At 42.5% G+C, this 19,212-nt stretch overlaps 1 long non-coding RNA gene across 1 annotated transcript; it reads left to right on the top strand.

Annotated features, from left to right (window-relative positions):
• The first annotated feature begins 6,835 nt into the window (after positions 1-6,835).
• LOC144466868 (uncharacterized) lies at positions 6,836-18,554 on the top strand. The gene is made up of 5 exons (XR_013493282.1): positions 6,836-6,921; positions 14,651-14,690; positions 14,778-14,843; positions 17,344-17,406; positions 18,309-18,554. It is a non-coding gene; the product is annotated as an uncharacterized LOC144466868 (long non-coding RNA).
• The last annotated feature ends 658 nt before the right edge of the window (positions 18,555-19,212 follow it).

Genomic DNA, 19,212 nt, shown 5'->3' with positions numbered 1-19,212 from the left:
ATCCCTCCTTGTTTTTTAAAGCCCTGCTCCCTATTGAGAAAGAGTGCATTAAGAATTGGGTGTAGGCCTAACCTTGCGTTGCCTCCAGCATTAGCATTGTTATTGTTTTTCTGCGCTTGGCTCCCAGTCCCCACCCCCAGCAATAGTAATTAGACCAGCATGTTGAAACAGCCCCTGGAACTGGGAGGGAATAAATAACACTGTGATAGGATTATGATTTTGCACCCTTAGCCATATGCTGTCAGATTATTCATTCTCACAGCCTTGCTAATTAAAATGGTAATTAATGCTAAGAAAAAGGTCTAATTGTCTACTATATGGCCAGTGGTATGTGTTTGGAGAGGGAGGGAGGGGTTATGTCTGTGTACATGTGCAGGGCGAGGGGGACTTGTCATGTTTGTACGTAAATCCTAAGTATGCGAACAGTAAAGACGGAGCAAGTCAAAGAGGAGTGGACGAGAACAGCTGGAAAGGAGTAGCAGGCTATGGGGAAATGTGCAGGTTGGCCGACGGAGGCAGGGCAGAATGATAGCCTGAAGGTAGATCCCTTCCATTAGGAGGATCTGTCCCTGCAGCATACATAGGCGCTAGGAGACTAATGAGAGAGCAAAATCCTAGAGAGCAAAGTATGACATATTCTCAGTAAACCAAATGTCATCCATCACTGGTCTCTTCATTGCTCCTGTTCTGCCTCCTGCTCCTGAAGTTTAATTAAAGACTCTAATTTATCTCATTAAATCGTAAAGGAGGGATAGGGAGTAAGCTGCAGGCCATTTAGTGAGCCTGTCTCCTCTGTTCTTTGCTACTCAGTGTGAAAGGACGGATCAGGAGGAGAGGAAAATAATACTTCCGTTACTGTATGCTGAAAGAGTCACACAGACGATAACACCTGAGCCTCTATGTACCATGCAAATTGCTATTACAGAGATATAAGGCCAACTCAGTGAGATAGCTTGACCGTGAATATCGTCTACGTGTCAGCTGCTGTGTGAGTCCTTGTGTGTGCACGTGGCAATGTGTGTGTGTTTGTCAGGGGGGCGGGTCATGCAACAGCAGAGCAGCGTAAAGTAGCGAGATGCCCCAGGGAGTCATCAGCCTTATGGACAGAGACCTCCAGTAGCTCCACAGGAAATGGCATGTTTCCGGAAAGCTGTCTGGGACACCGCCACTACATTAGTGGCCACGTGTGTGTGTGTGTCGGTGTGTGTGTACTTTTAAAAGGGTTTATGGATGTCCCCCACAACAATCTGTCTTCAGCGCAACATCTTTTCTGCATTACAGGCTGAGAGCACAGAGAAAGGGAGGTTACCTTGAACACAAACACACTGTAAACATACACAAACCGATGTATTCTTCCTCATAACAACCGACTGAAAATATAAAATGACATCACCATTCTAATCTCCATGAGAATTTAGACCCCTGCACCTTGTGTGATAACCGCAATCTTGTAGGTTCATGGCATGTCACACTGTGTGAGATTGCTTTAATAAAACCTTGGCTGTAATCTACGGCAAACTGTAAAATATAATAAGAGTCATGTCAGCTTATGTGACAAATGCTCAGAGTATCTTTATGCTACAATTTAAATAGAAAAAAAAATCATATTATATCAACAGAATTTGTTAAACCTTTCTGACACTCTAAAGCTCTAAATCAGCCAATGGCAGATGTTTCCTGGAGTGAGATCTAGGACCTTTGTTTGTAGTGAAGACAAAAGACTTTGTCGTCCTTACAGTTGTTTTGCTGATTGATTGGATAGCCTAAAAATCACAATGTATAGAGACTTTTTGCCTTGGTTTCAGTACTAGACCTTCATCAGGCAAAGGTTTGCCTGATGAAGGTCTAGTATCGAAATGTCGCAAATAAATTATATAATGCACGTTAGACAGTGTGTGGGAGTCCTTTAGCAAGTTTTTGGTCTTTTCTCTCCAACGCACCTGTCTTGTTTAATAGATGTGCAAAGTGTTTCCTTTGTTCTAAGTGTCGTAAGGTAAAAAGTAAAAAAACTGGCTCAAAAATTCAAAACTGACCAATCAATTTTGAGTGACCTGTATCTATTTTTTGAAGTTCTGAAACTTGGATTTTTGGATCTGAATTTGTGAAAATTGAATTGCAAATCAAGAAATTTCATATTTCAGTTTCAAAGAGGTCAATTGGTTTTCAGAGTTGAAGTACGCTGCACATGCAGTTGGTGAAAATGTAGTTACCTACCATAGCTAACGTTAGCTATCTTGTTTTTCCGGTAATATTAATGTTGATATTAATATTGATGTTATGATAATTACATTAACTTGTCTCTAGTGGTCTGCCAGGCTTTTAAATTCATGAATCCTCATTAAAAGTGGTAAGTGTCATTAATTTATTCAAAGTATTAAAGGCTCAGTGTGTAGGATTTAGGGGCCACTATTGGTAGCAATGGTATATGAAATTCAAAACTGTGTTTCCATTACTTTATAATAAGATTCAATGTGTTTTCCTTACCTTAGAATGAGCTGTTTAAATCTTCACATGGACATATGGAGCAGGAGCTCTTCTAGGGAGTCCGCCATGTTGTTTCTACCATAGCCAAGAACAAACAAACCAAACACTGGCTCTAGATAGGGCTACTTGTGTTTTTGCATTTTCACATCGGCCACTGTACTTCTCCTACTTTCACCTGAGTATAGATTATTAGAACTCCACCCACCACAACCTGTAAGTAATGCCTTTGAGATCTGCATGGATCTTTCCATCAGGTTTTCCATCAGCCTTTTCCAAAGGAACCCTGCTGTGGATGGTAATGCTGTCAGTATTTGATTTACCTAACCTTCTGAAGTCATTCATGATGACAAAGTTAATGATCTTGTTTGCTGGAGATGGACTTGGCTGAAATCCATACAGGTGACACCACAAAAGGTGCCTAACGCAGGATGGAACATGTTCCTCCCCTGATCACAAGCCAAATATTTGGATTCCATCAAACTCTGTGACGCTAGCTTGTAGATGACATATGTGTTCAGGTTCCCAGTTTGTTCCTACAGATCCTACAAGCAGGAATGCAAACACTTCTGCATACAGGAATGTTTTCACCAAATTTGTAGATATAATGCACGAAGGAGAGGAAAGAGACACACAGAGAGAGCATACCCTGAGGCACACCCATTTTACCTATATGTGTGTGCGTGTGTGTGTAACAGATCCCTCTTTAACTGTGGGAACCTACACAAATAGCACTTTCTATAATGTGTATGAGTTTCCACCATGATCAGTGACTAACGACAGCATCTCTCTCTGTCTCTGTCTCTCTGTCTCACCCTCACACACACACATACTGTAAACATGCAGTGCTGGAACACACGTGTCATCTTTTTGGTGTTGCATAATCTACTAGCAAAAGTGCAGTAAACAAGAGTTAGCTTCCTCTTTCCAGTGTAATCTGAGAACACACAAACTGTTTCTTCCCATCCAATTTTACAGACACAAACACGCATACACACATGCACATACAATCACACTGTGTGCATACTAAAGTGAACCTCTGTCAGTGTCTGAATCAATCAATCAATCAATCAATCAATCATTTATTTATCATGTGGAATTATATTAGTCATTTTTGCATCTTCCATTGTTGGCTACTGCTTCATAACTGTCCATGTTTTCCAAATGGTTCTCGTAATCCACGGTTTCTGATTGTGGAATGATTCAAAACAGTCCAAACTGTCCAAACACCAAGATGGCCACATGGTTGTTCCTCCTGAACATGGGCAGCGTTGCTCTTAACTGCTATAGCAGTGATCCACAGCAGGAACGGGACAGCATCTCTCATTCCAATCGTCACATCAGTCCCTATCACCGTAAAGCACACAGTGCCCTCCACTCTGTGAGATGGGCATATAGAAGAAGATCTTCCTGGTTGAATGGTACTGCCAGGAATTTGGATTTCAGGAAGTTAAGATAAATTTAGAGGATATTACAGTCCCTGATATTACAGTTGGAAAGTGATGCAGCATGGAGGTTGTCCAGTTGATTTTCATTCACCTGTACGATGGCTAGCATGATGCTAGTCCAACAAGCACCTATCTTGTCCATCTTTTCTTCGATGTTTACTGATGTTCACATTTGAAAACCTTGATCTGGCTAGCCAGCAGAAGTCGGCAGTAGGAGAGCTTACAGACTGAGTTGGTTTCCTCATTCACTTGCCACCACTATCCAAAGCCAGCCATTAAAAGCATCACCAACACTTCCAAAATAGACATAAGAGCATAGATTTAGCACAAATTTAGCGGTGCTGACCAAGGCAACTGCAAACGTCCTCGTCTACATCATACATACTATGTATTATACATTGGTGAGGACAGGATGTGGTGATGCGGGTTGGGGTTACAATGTTCTGCAAAGTCATGTTTAATTACTGTGTCACATTTGATTAAAAGTCAAAAACATGAAATGAAGGAATCTCTTCTGTTATCCACAAGTTCCCAGACCATGAAACTATGATTCTTGAGAAATGAGTCAGTATGGAAGTCCCAGCTGGGTCTGACCCAGCATGTATTTTACAGGAATGCATGTGTAGGAGTGCCTATTGCTCACTTGCATGTATCACTGTGTGTGTGTGCGTGTCTGTGTGTGTGTGTGCATGTGTTTCTAAGTATATGCATGTGTGTTTGGTCAGCCTGTTCAACAGACATTCCCAGCTGTTTTCCAGGTAGTGTTCTCACGCTTCTTGTGCATCTCCTGTTTCTCACGCTGGCTGCTTTGACTGTAATCCCTACCAACATGTGCACATACACACACACACACACTCACACACACACACACACACACACACTGCCCCGCCTCTTTACCTGGCCACCAGGTGAACAAAAACCCACCTCACACACTCACAAACGCACCCCTTCCTGCTTCTGATGATAGAGCGGCAGCCACAACAAAGACTCCCAAACAAACACACACACACACACACACACACACACACACACATACACACACACACAATGGAGGAGGAAATGGGACGAGTAAGAGGTGAAGAGGGAGAAACAGGAAGAGGCAGGTAAGAGAGATGGGGAGACAAAGACAGAGGGAACAGGGGGAGGCGGAGATGAGATGTGGGAATGTGCGGGAACCAACATGATGAGCTCATGCTCTCTCTGCTGGCCCTGCCCACCGTACTGTGACTCATACTTGGCAGGTGCGTCTGCATGTGTGTTTACAGCTGCAGGTCAGCTCAGGGTGTGTCCTCATTACACTGCTGGGGAACATGTTTCCTCAAGCACAGGTACGGCTATTCATCACACCAGTGTTCCAACAGCTTTGCTTCTTTTTACTGCTCTGCGTGGCCTAATCAAAGTGAGCGTGAGCAACAGAAAGAGAGGCTTTCAAAAACTTTCTGGAGCATAAATTCAGAGAACAGTAGCCACGCAGAGTGTATGATGTAAGGATTACAAATTTGGAAACCCCGTTGAAAGTAACCGCATCCCCAAGAGCACATTATGAGGGAGATTTTTTTTTAGGAGTGGGTCCCCCGCTACAAGTCTCCTGCTCCCCTCCCTGCTTTCGCCTCAGACTGATGGATGTGGTTGGTGGAGATGGCACACGACCTGCACACGGCCACCAGCTCCCTAGAAGAAAACACCATCTGCTTCTTTGGCTGCTGAGTGTCAATGAGCTGCATGTGTGTCTTTTATTCTGTGATCATGTATTCAAGGAAAACTCAGGTATTACCTGTGTCAAACTCACTAGCAAATAAATATGCATCGCTCTTGTTGGTTCAGCTGATGCTTCTCTGCTTTGAAAAACAAAAATCCTTGTGTGTTGAAACATGCAAGCCCATTTGCTTCTGAATAGTAATGTCATGGACATCCTAACCTGCCAACAATTCACTCTTCCAACACAAGGTCAACCTTGGTGAAATTCCAGTTGACAGACGTTGTGATCATACCAGCCTTTACAAGCCTGTTAAACAGTTCATTCTCAATATCTGTCGGTATGAAAATATCTTTATTTATCTTTAGTATCCTGCAAAGCAGAGAACAAAAGGTCAGATAAGTGTGTACATGCCAGCTCTCACTCAAGATTGCAATCACAATGTTGTCTGGTTCACTTAGTGTTTGGATCGCAGAGTGGTTTAGGCAGTGCGTGGCGACAACCATTACCCAAAATTACAAACACAACGTTGCACCGTAGTCAGGTATGCACACCTGACTTAAATGGGGGGGACTTGGAATTCCTCTTAATATGTCTTCGTTCTGTAATGAGACACTGGGAGACATCATCACACTTATTCTCGAGTACTGTACAGTTAAAATTGTGGGCAGCTGTGGATCAGAGGCTCAGAGGTACAGCAGGTCATTCAATCCCCAACTCCTCCAGTCCGCTTGTCAAAGTATCCTTGGGCAAGATACTGAACCCCAAATTACTCCCAATGGCTGTTCCATAGGTGTGTGAGAGTGTATGAATGGTTACTGAGTAGCAGGTGTCACCTTATATAACCTCAGCCACTAGTGTGTGACTGGGGGAATGGGACTCAGTGGTGTAAAAGTGAGTGGTCGGAAGACTAGAAAGGAGCTATACAAGTGCAGTCCATTTACCAAAATCAAGATGAAACTGGAATTTGGCCCTACATAGACCATCAGCTTCCTACAGTCATTTCCAACTGACAGAGGATATGATGATTAGTGATTTAAGTGACAATTCCCATTTCATAAATGCATACAGTCTTTCAGAATGACACCTGCTCCAATGATTTCTGTCATGTCTTTACAAAGGATTAATGTGAGACAATATAACTTTTGCTGAACTGTGACCACAGGATGATGACACATTGGATTTCCCCATATTTCCCATGATTCCCTGGAGTCAGTTGCTTTAAAGACGCTGGGTATCATGACAGAGAGAGAGCTGAATGGCACAAAAAACAGGAAACCACAAACTTCTGCTGAGGTACAGTATGTTTTCTTTTTGTTTGACTTTTGTGATAATTCCAATGAAATGTTTATCTGTGTAACAGGAGCACAGGAAAGTCAGTAACATAGCAGTCATATCTCTGTAAAATTAGCTAAACTTAGCTAACACTAGTCATCATAAGCTACTGGTCATACCAGATCAAGTGCAGCTATAGTGGGAAACTTCCTTAGTGTATTAAAATGGGCAAGTGCGTGGTTTATAGCTTATGAATTTCACTTGTTGTTTATAAAAGAAATAGATAATGTACATTACATATTCTTGCTTTAAATGTCAACAAGCACAAACCTGTGGTAAGAAAAAAAACACAGAGATCCCACCATCACTTGCTTCATTGCCACTGCATGGGTCAGCTCAACTCGACTCGACTCACTCTTGGTACCAGGTTTGTGCAATGACAATTCTAGTGACAATTATCTCAGACCAGTCAGTGGTCTGCAGTGCTTTAGGTTGCTTTCACACCTGCCCTGTTTGGTTTGGTTCAATCCAACTCAAGTTTGTTTGCCCCCCAATTGCGGTTCCTTTGGGCAGGTGTGAACACAGCAATCACACTTGGGTCCGCACCAAAACAACGGTTGCATACTAAATCTGCGGTTCATTTGTGGTGAGAACGTGTTCCAACCTCAATCTGAACCAACTGCAGTCACATGACACATTGTTTGGGTTAAACATGAGCATGTTACAGTCCTGGAGGATTATTAATGTGCACCTCCTCCTGTACTGCCTTAATATGCACATTCAGCACATCCAATGCATCAAAACATTGTTTTCTAGTTGGAGCCGTGCCTCGTTTTCAAACTGTATGGTTTGACTAAAATGAACAATGACAGCAATATAGTCCACAATGAGCAGCGCTAAAATCAACCTGCGTAGTTGTCCCTCCATTGTGACATTAGAAAGTGTCACATTTATCTTGCAAGTGTACTCTTCTTCAACATTTTGTTTACTTCCTGGATTTTTCCCACATGGAAATTCTGACCAATCAAGAGCAGCTTTCTCGTGCAGGCATTTTATCAGGTTCGCTTGTAAATGCTGCCGTGAGAACACGAACCAACTCTAGGCAATTATGCAATGTTGCAACAAAATTAGTCCCTGATTCAGACCAAAGCAAGACAACTGTAGGTCTGAAAGCACCCTTAAATCCACTTTCTAGTATCAGCTCAGCTCACTTGGAACCTCGACCAAGATGGCACCAATAAAAGAACCAGGCACTAACCACAACCTTTGCATATGGAAACCAAGAAAGAGCTAGTTGGGTTGAGTGGAGCTGAGCCATACATGCGATGGAAATGAAGCATTAGAGACACAAGAGACACCATTTATGGTTCTACCATTTCAGTACCATGACAACTTCTCCACAGAGCCACTAATGATCTCTTGCCTCTACATACATGCTCTTCAAATTACAGTTAAGAGTTGGATGATGTTCACACTGTCAAACAGTCCAGGAAGCAATAGTGAGGTAATTGCCGTTGTAGTTAAGGTCTAACAGCTGCATGGCCAACCATGAAGCAGAGCCGAGCTAGAGCACTGTAGTGTCTTTGTTGTTGTTAATGTCACATCACTGTACCTGTAACAGTTTGCCATTATTATCAGTCACAAGTTTCACAATCTTAAAGCAAACTAAGGCGATGACATTAATGTTACGTATATTTAGAAGGATGAATGGTTACACTGTGTCGTGGAACATTTATGTACATGTCCAAATGAACCTCAGAGGCTCAAATTTGTTCCTCGTATTCCTGAATAATGACTTTTAGACTATTTGTCTGCTTGAAGGTCCAGCGTGTAGCATTTAGTGGCATCCAATGGTGAAACTAAAGCTTCTCCCATTTACCAAGCATGTAGGAGAACTATGGGGGGTGACACGAACAAGTAAATGGCCCTATCTAGAGCTATTGTTTCATTTGTCTGTCCTGGTCTACCGTAGAACAACATGGCGGATTCACTAGGACCGGCTTTGTATGTAAATAAGTGTCTCATTCTGAGGTAACAAAAACACAACATTTGTTATTTTCAGTTGATTATGAACGTATAAAAATGTAATCATGAATAGATATTTAATTTCTCCCAATAGATGTGACTAAATCCTACACACTGGACCTTTAACTGATGAAAACAAATGCTTAGTTCCTTTAATTTCTGTCTCCTTTCTCTAAATACTGTCACTTTATCTTTATATACAGTACTTACTGTTAACAGCCATCTGTTTGAACATTTATTTTCTCTCATTATGCATATACGTTTACTCCATTCCTGTTTGCATTCAGTTTAATAATTTGCAATACAGTCTATACAATTAGCCCTATATTTTAACATGCACTTTTTTATGTAATGGATTCAGATTTAGCTTTTACTTGCATTGTTGGAGGGAGCCCGAGACCTCAGATTTTCATCTCCAGCGATCACTTCTCTGTAATTGTTGTGCATATAATAAGAATAAAGAACTTGAACTTGAACTATCTGCATTTATAAAAAAACCCATCTCTGATAATGTTCTGAGTTATCAAGACTCAAGTTTTTATTTCTGCTGCTCTCCATATGACGCACAGAGCAGAACAAGGACATGCAGTTCACTTAGACAAAGTCGTCGAAGCACCATCTCGGACGGACTCTTTTCAAATGTTGCTATACTTGAGAGCAACGGGCAGAGAGGAAGAGAGATAGAACGTGAATGAAAGCTGAAGGGCAATGCTGTCATTGTTTAGATTTACATTTTGAGCTATAACACCTCTGGTCACAAAAGACATATTCAGCCTGTGCACTGACCCCTGCGTGGGGTCATTTATGTGTGTGTGTGTGTGTGTGTGTGTGTGTGTGAGTGTGTCAGAGAGAGAGAGAGAGAGAGAGAGAGAGAGAGAGAGAGAGTCACACAAAAATACACAAGAAAGTGATAAACAGGGAAGGTGGATGGGAGCAGAAAGCAGGGCTCGTGAAGAGTGGGAGGAAAAGTGAAGGGGGATGGGAGCCTCATTTGGGAATTACCACATTATTATATGAATGATGGAGGCTGGTGGTGGTGAAGGGAAGATAAATAAATAATCAGGGAAACACACAATTGAAGACCTTTTCTTTACACGACTAAGTAAGACAAAACAGTGGAGAAAAAAAAGGAGCAAAATCATTCATAAAACAGGCGTGGATTGATTTCCCCACTTGACTATTCATTTCAGTGACAACAATAACAAAATGGGATTCAAGACACTAAAGATTTGGTTGTTTGGCTTCTCCTGTATCACTGTAATGAAAGCTGGGTTCCATCATTGAAATCACACAGCAGGTCTACTGAGCGCCGCAAAGACATTGACACTGTCTGGAAGTGAGCCATCAGTTTCCTTCAATCACCCTAATGTGGAGGTCCGTGAGGCTGACAGCCATCCACAGGCGAGTGATACCCCTCCCCCCGAGCGCTAATAAACAAACACACAGCCTCCCCTGGAGTCCCCCAGGTGGTCTCAGTCAACAGATTGAATGGAGCATCACTCAATGATGGATCAAAAGAAAGACTGTCCACCCATCGCTCATCTTCTCTTCCCCCGTCCTACCAGCTATCCTCTCCACCGCTCCTCTTCTCTCCCACTCTCGTTGATCCACCTTTTCTCGTTTAGCCCCCCTCTCATCCATCTTGGGTGTTCCTGCCCTGCTGTGAGCTCCAGACAGGCCGAGGAGCTCTAGACCTCATCCCTCACCCGCCTCTCCCTGCTGGGACAAATAGGTCCCTGAGTGCCCCTGGTGAAGGATGAGCCTGTTACACATACACTTTTTTTTTTTGCTAATTCGTCTTTGCTCTCTCATGCATGCACTCACACGTTCAGATAACATCAAACTCAGCTCATGTATTCCATGCAAATGCGTGAATGGGGTCCATTATTAAGCAATTTGTTAGAGATATAGCTGATGTCCTCAATGCATTTTACATTTATGTGGGCTAAACAACCCATAACATGCTCAACTGATAGCTGCACATGGTAAGTCATGTTTTCCTGCAGCTATACACACCGTGTTTTAAACGTGACCCTATTTGCTGTTTACTTTACAAAGCAGGATATGTGAGGTGTAGATGATCCTGTGTGTCTCTGACATTTAGAAAAATCTTGGAAGACAAATTCTGTGGAGTTACAATCACAACTAGTGCATTTCTCTGCATTTTTGTGGCTGTGAGCATCAGGCAGAACGCTGCACAGCACCATTCCTGTCAGACAGGTACATGTCACTGTCAGCGTAACAAAAGGACTGTACCTTGCTTCAAAGAACATCACCTAACTACATGTTATGTCACCTCACATATCCTCATGTTGCTTAATGAGGCTGGTGATATTCTACATTTTTCTGATTGGCCACAAATCCCATCAAAAGACCAGAACTAGCAATACCTTAGTATGTTTTTCAGCCCTTTGATATCCCTGGCTTGTCTACCCCTTTTACACTGCCTGTTCAAGGAGGGAATGTTGCACTATTAAATCACCTCGCCATTCTGTATTAACGATATGACTGTGGAATGGGATGACAGTTGTCTTGCCTTTGAGCTGGCAGTGGAGGTAGTTACAGAGCCAAATCGACATCTGTGTAAAGTGGGATTTATACTTGTGCGTCAGCTCTATGCAGAGACTATGCCGTAGTCTACCCTGTTGCAAGCATTTATACTTGTGCAGTGGTGTGTCTGTGTCACTCTGCAGTTAGACCTCCAAAACAGTAGTTGGCAGTGGGGATTCTGTGAAGTGCTATAAAGTTCATTTGATTCAAAACACACATTAAACACACATTAAACATTGCTTAAAATATATAATACAAACAATATAAAAACAACTACACAAATCAACAAGACAAAGCATTTGTCTTTTGCTCGATGTATTTTCCCCACCAATACAACATGCTAATGTTTTTAGCATAAGCCAATGGCATTTAATATTATATAAATTAGCCTAGCAGCTACCAGACTTTTCCTTAACCCATATGAAGCCAGGGACAACAGCAACATTGAACAAAGGTTGCAAAATTTGGCTCCATTACAACTCACGTTCACCGACAAAACTACTATCTTAAACTAAAGATGTTTTCCAAACAAATATAACATACTAATGTTATTAGCACAAGCCTATGGCATTTTACAGTGTATAAATTAGCCTAGCGACGAGTAGAGATTTCTTTTGCTCATATAAAGCCAGGATAAATCCTGAAGTATAAATCCCTGAAGGATAAATCACACACAAAATATTATTTTGTGGAGGCTTTATTGTCTTCACAATTTATTTTTTCTTATCTGTGAAATAAAACACAATAAAAGCTTTGTCTCCACTGAGGGAAATGGTTTCAGCTTACAAAAATTAGACTGGAGGTCTGCGTCGCCACAGCATGTAGTTACATTTCTAGAGAGGTGCACGTCAGGCTACAGCATAAGGTATGGCCTCGATTCGACTTAGAACTATAAATCTCACATAAAAGGGACAACTGACAGAACGTGATGGGTGTAGCTTTTTGATGTTGTGTTACGGGTGCTACCCACCACTAGGAGATTTAAAAGCACCTAACTGCTGTTAGCAGCTAACTCTAAGAAAAACAGCAGCCAAAAATGTCCACAAATTGGGGAAACAATTAAAAGCTCATTACCCTATAAGAGCAGAAAATGAGATCAGCAACCATATAACAGGGATGGAAACTGATTGCTTTTGCCATGGTATTCCATTGTTATCATTTACAAAGTGCTGCCCTGTGCTTATATATGTCACACTAAAGGCAGACGTTGTTGTGTTTCACATCAGGCACGTCACGTCTCTTTTGCTTCTGGAATGCCAGCATGCTATCTAAAATAAAACTGCTGTTGCATTATACCTACTTTGTCTGGTTCTATATAAAAAAGCAAAGGCAGTGTAATGAAGAGTCTTCATTGCAGCCCTGCTGTGGGATCTCTGTGTAAAAGGGGCTTGGGGCTGAGTGCCGCAGGCCCATTATTTTTCCTTCTCAAGATGTCAAACAGGTCATGAATATATACTCTGTTAAACAGCCAACAGTTAACTGTCTGCATGTACATTCTGCACCTGCATGAGAAGAAATAACTAGCAGAGAGTCTGTATTTGTGCTCAGAGAAAACATCATGAAGAAGTGAACAAGACAAACAAGCCAACCATTTTCACAGCACAGTGGATCTGATGAGACTGTCTCATCACATGCATGCTTCTTGACTTTGCACTGGCATTCTCAATCTCTGACTTTTGCTTGATGAAGACAAAGCAGTGGATACAAAACAAAGGGACAAAATACAGTGAATTTCATCAATGTCTCAACTGATCAGCCAACCATTTACCTCTTTCTCCCCACCTTTTCAAGAAACTGAATTGTCAGCTAAAGAGGGACGGTTAGAACCAGCCAGGCTGGACACGGGTCTGCCCCACAAGATTTGCTTTTGTCTCACACTCAAGGAGTGGAATGGGAGGAGTAGTGTGTGTCAGTATGCTTTCACCAAAGTGCTTGTCGGACCAGCCACTTTAACACAGAGAATCTGCAATGCTGCCATGAAGAAGATCCGCCATTACGCTGGCATTGCTTTTTACACTAAATAAAACAATGCCAGCATAACGCTGCTCCAGTGTTTGATTTTAGACAGCATGCTGGTGTCCTGGAAGCAAAGGAGGCACGATGTTTAACACAACAGCATTGCTGTCCAGAGTGTGTACGTGTAGTTCCACCATGCAAGCTGTCCCTTTCGAGGCTCATTTAATCTACCTTTGCGTACAAAAATAGGTATTTTCATTTCAAATGTAACCATCACTGCCCACATACTTCCATGTGTACTTTTTGTTGGCATAGATACATCTAACACACCTTTTCAACAGTCATGGGCTGGCTTGGCTTGGCTACGTTTGGGCCATCAGCCCAGCACAGCAGGGCTTTGCATTTCTATTACAACAGCGCTACCTTCTTGAAGGTGTGTCTTAACATGATGATGGCTTGTCTTGAGCGATGACATTTAAAAGCAGGAAGCTAAAATCCCGTTATTTTTGTTGCATTTGTTTTTCCACAACAGGTCAGGTAAAAGAGGTTTACCTGTTGGAGGTGAGCTGTTTGCAGAGGTGCAGTAAGAGCCTGTTGTCTGCAGCTCTTCATCAGCATCTCACTGCGGCTGTTTCTGCTTTCACTTTCTTCCCTGCTGCACTATTAGACTTGTCTCAATTGAAGAGAAGCTGCTAACAAAGTTCCACTGATTCAGTAATAACATATTTCATTTCCTATAGATTCTTCACAATAAAAGTCTCTGGTTATTTTGTTACGTATAAACTTTATTGTGAAGCATCAAAATAAGGAAATTTGAGTTTCGAGCAGCAACTTCACACAACTTCTAATACTGCTGAACGTGAACATGAAACAGTAAAATAAAGCAGATATGGAAAGTAAAAACAGGACGCAGGAGAGAAAATAATCTCCAAACCACAAAGAACAGGGGTCATTGGGGGTTGGCTGCAGTTGGCAAGATGTTACCGCTACCCGCTTGAGGGTGGGCGACCCGGCTCTTGGACCTACTCCAGAGAAGGTCCATCTCTGGCCATCTTGGAGTGGCACGGTGCGTCTACACTGACAATGGAAACATCAGTTTTGTTCGTGTCTGGAAGCTTACAGAAAATGTGCACAAATATGGACGAAATAAATGCAGAGTAAGGACAGAAGGTTTATATACGTATGTAAAAATGCCTCAGCTTATTTTTTCTTTGAACAGGCAGTGTGAAAGTGGCTGTAGATGGGCCAGGCTTGCACAGGTAAGAAAGTAAAGAGGGGTTAAACTTATTCTCAAGCTGTCTTTATTAATTCTTCACACATTTCCATCTCTTTTTGTATGTGCAAAGTGCAACACCACGAATGCCTTTGAGGAACGACTGTCCGTCTGGATTCCATGCAGGGCTGTTGAAATGGTAAAGAACATCAGAACTGTACATTAAAAAAAGCCAGAGAGAGCAGCACAGTTTACACTAGCAGGCCAATAACAGGCAGGCTGTTATGCAAGTGTTGGCCTGGCCTGAGCACGGAGCATCATAACAGCTGTAATGAAAACCAGAGACACAGAGAGCGAAAGTAGACCAGTAAAAAGCAGCAGAGCTCCCATCACAACTCCAACCGCACCGGGGAGAATTCACTACTCCTGGTTTACCCTTAACAATAATAGGCTGTTTTTCTGCAACTACTTTTGGCCTGAGCCACTTTTACTCTCTTTTTACATCTCTCCCCCCACTTCTCTTTAAATGGTTACTTCACTCTCTCCTCTTTCTCCTGCCTTCCTCTCTTCTTTTTTCCTCGAGCATGATAGCATGATAGGTTTTTCTCCCTCTGAGCGCTAACAGAGCAACAACACATTCCTGTCCGCATTCCAGCCTCAGGAAAAACAGTGTCCGGAACATAATAAAAGGCCAAGCACGTCATTTGTTTTTAAACCCACTTGCTCGCTGGAACAAAGCTGTGCTGAGGGCAGGCTCAGGCAAATGTGTTTGTGCATAGGAGAAAGAGACAGTGAGAGGGATGTGTTTGTGTTTACATGAATCTGTGTGCATGTGTGTTTTCTGTTTTTCTCTGTGGTAATGACAGTCTGATGAGCTTACCCCTCCACCACCAACAATATACCGCACGGCCTCCGCCCCAGCCACACGACCTGAAATACAAATGAGTGGAGAAAAAAAAAGAGCATGGCAGACAGACTCTGATAAGCTCATATCTCCAGTCATACAGCCTGTCAGCAGTTATGTATATGTATGCTCTCATTTGTGCCATTTCTCTCCTCTGCCTGTTGTTATTGGCATTTTGTCTTGTTTATTTTCTGCACTCCGGGTCACAGGAAAATCCCCAGGTACACTGTGACCTTGTTTGGGCTACCTGCACTCTCAGGTATCTGCTGTTCAAACATACACACTGGACAACGGCACACAAAGACGGATAGATACACGCACATATTTGGCTGTACACACAATAATTATCATCAGACAGCTGATAAGAGGAGCGCTGGACATTTTGGCGCTGTCCGGGTTAGGGGCAGAGTTGGGAGAGGCTTCTCAGGCCCTAGCTTCAAAATGTTTTTTTAAAAGCCCTGAATCTATGCTACTCCCCCCAGAAATCTAATATAATTGAGTAAACATTTCTCGTTGGACTAATATTCAATTGAGAGTTTTGAAGACTACATTTTTCTAGGCATTGTTTTGGATCTTTTGTCAGCTAAACATTCATTCTGTGAACTCCCTTCAATACAGTGCAACAAAAATAGGTTTTTGCATTTTTTTAGGCAGGAATGAAAATTAGTAATGTGACAAGTGATGTGCAGAATTTTAGGCATTCTATTATGGCTTGAATTTTTAGTAGTTCAAACAGTGCATACGGGTTGGTGCAGGTATGCAAAAAATTGTTAGCATTTTAGCGCTCCAAGCTCCCTCATCTTAAAGGAGCAATAAGTGAAATTCATCATTTCTAGATTGAAGGAATTAAAAAATTGCTATATGAAGAATTAGAGGTGTAAAATCTGGAGTATAGCATGACCTCACACACCATCTCTCTGTGTTGATCTCCAGCCCATTGTTTACAAGCCGGTCCAGCTGCGCGTTCATGTACGTTCATGTGAACGGTACGCGCACGTACCGGTGGAAGTTCATTCATCGATTCAGCAATTTCATGCGTGTATGATGCGAGTTATTCACGCCTATGAAGTGAGTCAACACAAAATATTCTAGCATTCAAACTGGCACAAGTAACAGTAACAAGAAAATTTACAACGTGTCAAAAAGTCTGGCTTGCAACAGAGCTTATTTTCTGCAATCATCCAAAATCCAGTGGAAAAATACAATTGGCTTTTTGTCAAGGGAACCAGGGTGATGTTAACTTGTGCAAAAAAAATGTCATCCCTTGCTGCCATATTTGGAGGGAAAAAATCTTCCTGGGAAGCACGCCTCCAGACCCCCTTAGGTCTGGGCTAAGCCCCAGTTGTTTACAACGTCTGGCTCCACCCCTGGACCAAGTCTCTCTTACAGTGGTGGCAGGTTGAAGGTCAGGCCAATTTTAATGCAGTGTTGTGGCCGTGGTGTATCCTTGGTCAGAGAGCCTCTTGACCTCCACTTCCTGCCTGGAACAATATCACTTTCACTCTCCTTCCTCTGAGCCAGCCATTATTCTCCAAGAATGACTGTGACTGATTTCAGTGCCAAAGCCTCAGTGTTGATATTTCCCATCATTCATCCCTGATATGTCTTTTAATCCACCCAGTCCACTACACATTCACTGCAACCCCCTCAAACTCTCAATATCTAAATGTCTTGAAGGTTGTGCGGTAACTGATACCGAGAGCTTCCGACTAGCCAATCCATATCACTGCTGACCTCATCCAGTCCTCCTCATTGTCATTGTCTGTTAATAATCACCTTCCTGTATTTGTCACAGAACGTGGTGGCTGGCGGAGTCGATGCCTTAAGGAGGTGCATGTCTGAGTGTAGTGTGTGTGAGGTGAGTCTTATTTTTCCATCTCCACCTTATCATATCAACCTTGACTCACTTTAGAAAACTGTCTGTACACTTCGGCTCAAGTATGCATACATTCCCACAGAACATTCTGTTTTTATGAAAACTATTTTACATTTGGGAAATGGCATGTGCATGGTTTTATAGGGCTTTGACACCCATGGAAGAAAAGCCATTTTCAGAAATAAAAGTATGTGCAAGTAAGTGAAATATTATAACATGCATATCTCCAGAAGGGACGAAAGTTGACTTGCTTTGTTGGTTGACATCAAGCAAAATATAGAATAACACCAGCCTTATCTTTTATCCTCCTGGTAGCAGCTTTAATACGCATGAAATTGTAACAGCAAAGGTACAGCCACTATCTTTGTCCAATTTTAAGTGATCTCACACAGGAAACATCAAAAGGCCAAAGTTTAACAACCTACCAATAAACCAGCAGTTCCTACAGCCCGTTTTCATATGACCCAATGTCACACTACCACTCCGTTAGGACTTTAGGGACCAATAACTTGTGTCATTAATGACCACTGTTTATCCTGCCTCTTGACCTGGACATCTCTCGTAAAAGAGGAAGAAAAAAAGTGAGCCCCACCCATTTTCCCCTCCCTCTCTACTGTTTAAGCCAATGCCTGTACCAACCGTCCTCTTTTCCACGCTTTACCACACACACAGATTAGTTTACAGTAGTCTACATGTTGCTAGGCAGCTTCATCTCTTCATTTTTATTGTTAATGCCTTGGTTACAAATAGTGCTATTTCACGGAGACAGCAAGGGAATATGAGGTGTTACGCAAAGGGGTGATAAATTCTGTCTTGCTCTTTCTGAGCCTGTCGCTTTCTCTCACTACTCCTCCGTCTCACCCCGCTTCTTGTTTTCCCTGTAGTGGTCTTGATGTTGTAATCCACACCTGGACAGGCGCCAAGCATGTCTGCAGACACCTGCGTCAGACTGACTGAGAAAAACAAGAGTGAAAAGAACAGATCCCACCCCTTCATCCCTCTGCTCTCTGAGTCTCCCTCTGTGTTAGTGTGTGTTTCTCCACCCTTTACTCTCTGTGAGTTTCAATGGGTCATGTGACTTCCTTCCTGTTGTTTTGACCCTGGGGTCAGTCTGCCTCAGGGTTAGTGTATCCACCCCCACTCCCTTTTGCTTATTAAACACAATCTTAAAATCTCTGTCTTTTGCCCCCCCTCTTTGTCACACACACATACAGCCATGAATGTGCAGACTTAAAGCAGGGCAGAGAGGGAGAGGGAAAGTGGTGGGCCTCTGCTGAATCTGATTGAACTTTAGGGGAACTCAATGACCACGCTTTACTCCTCTTTATGGTGCTCTCCAGTTGACCTTTCTGTCTGTAGAGGACGGCAGACGGTTGGGGGGTTGGTCGCTGGCCTCTTGTTATGGCTAACTCAAATAAAGAACACAATGTTTTGGGTCCAAACATTAACTACTATTAACGTCAGCCACAGTAGATACATCACATTCCAGCAGCGCTGCATGAATGTTCTGCACACCGCTCTGTATTTCATACAGCTTTTCATCTCATCAGCCAGGGCAACCATTGTTTTTGTTTTTGAGGAGAAGGTGCTGAGGTCAGTACAAACAATCCAATCCAAGGTCATCGGAGCATAAAGTGCACCCAGAATACTTCTGGATTTTAACATTATCAAAGGTGCTACTATCTCACAGTTTTCCCACAGCAGCAGGCTTCTGTTCCTATCTGAACACCATTGGCGACACTTTGCCAATTCAGAACAGGCGTCAGAGGGCCCACAGTGAATCCAGCG

Source organism: Epinephelus lanceolatus, chromosome 14, assembly GCF_041903045.1.
Source record: "Epinephelus lanceolatus isolate andai-2023 chromosome 14, ASM4190304v1, whole genome shotgun sequence".
Taxonomy (NCBI): domain Eukaryota; kingdom Metazoa; phylum Chordata; class Actinopteri; order Perciformes; family Serranidae; genus Epinephelus; species Epinephelus lanceolatus.
This window is presented reverse-complemented; position numbering and strand designations above follow the sequence as displayed.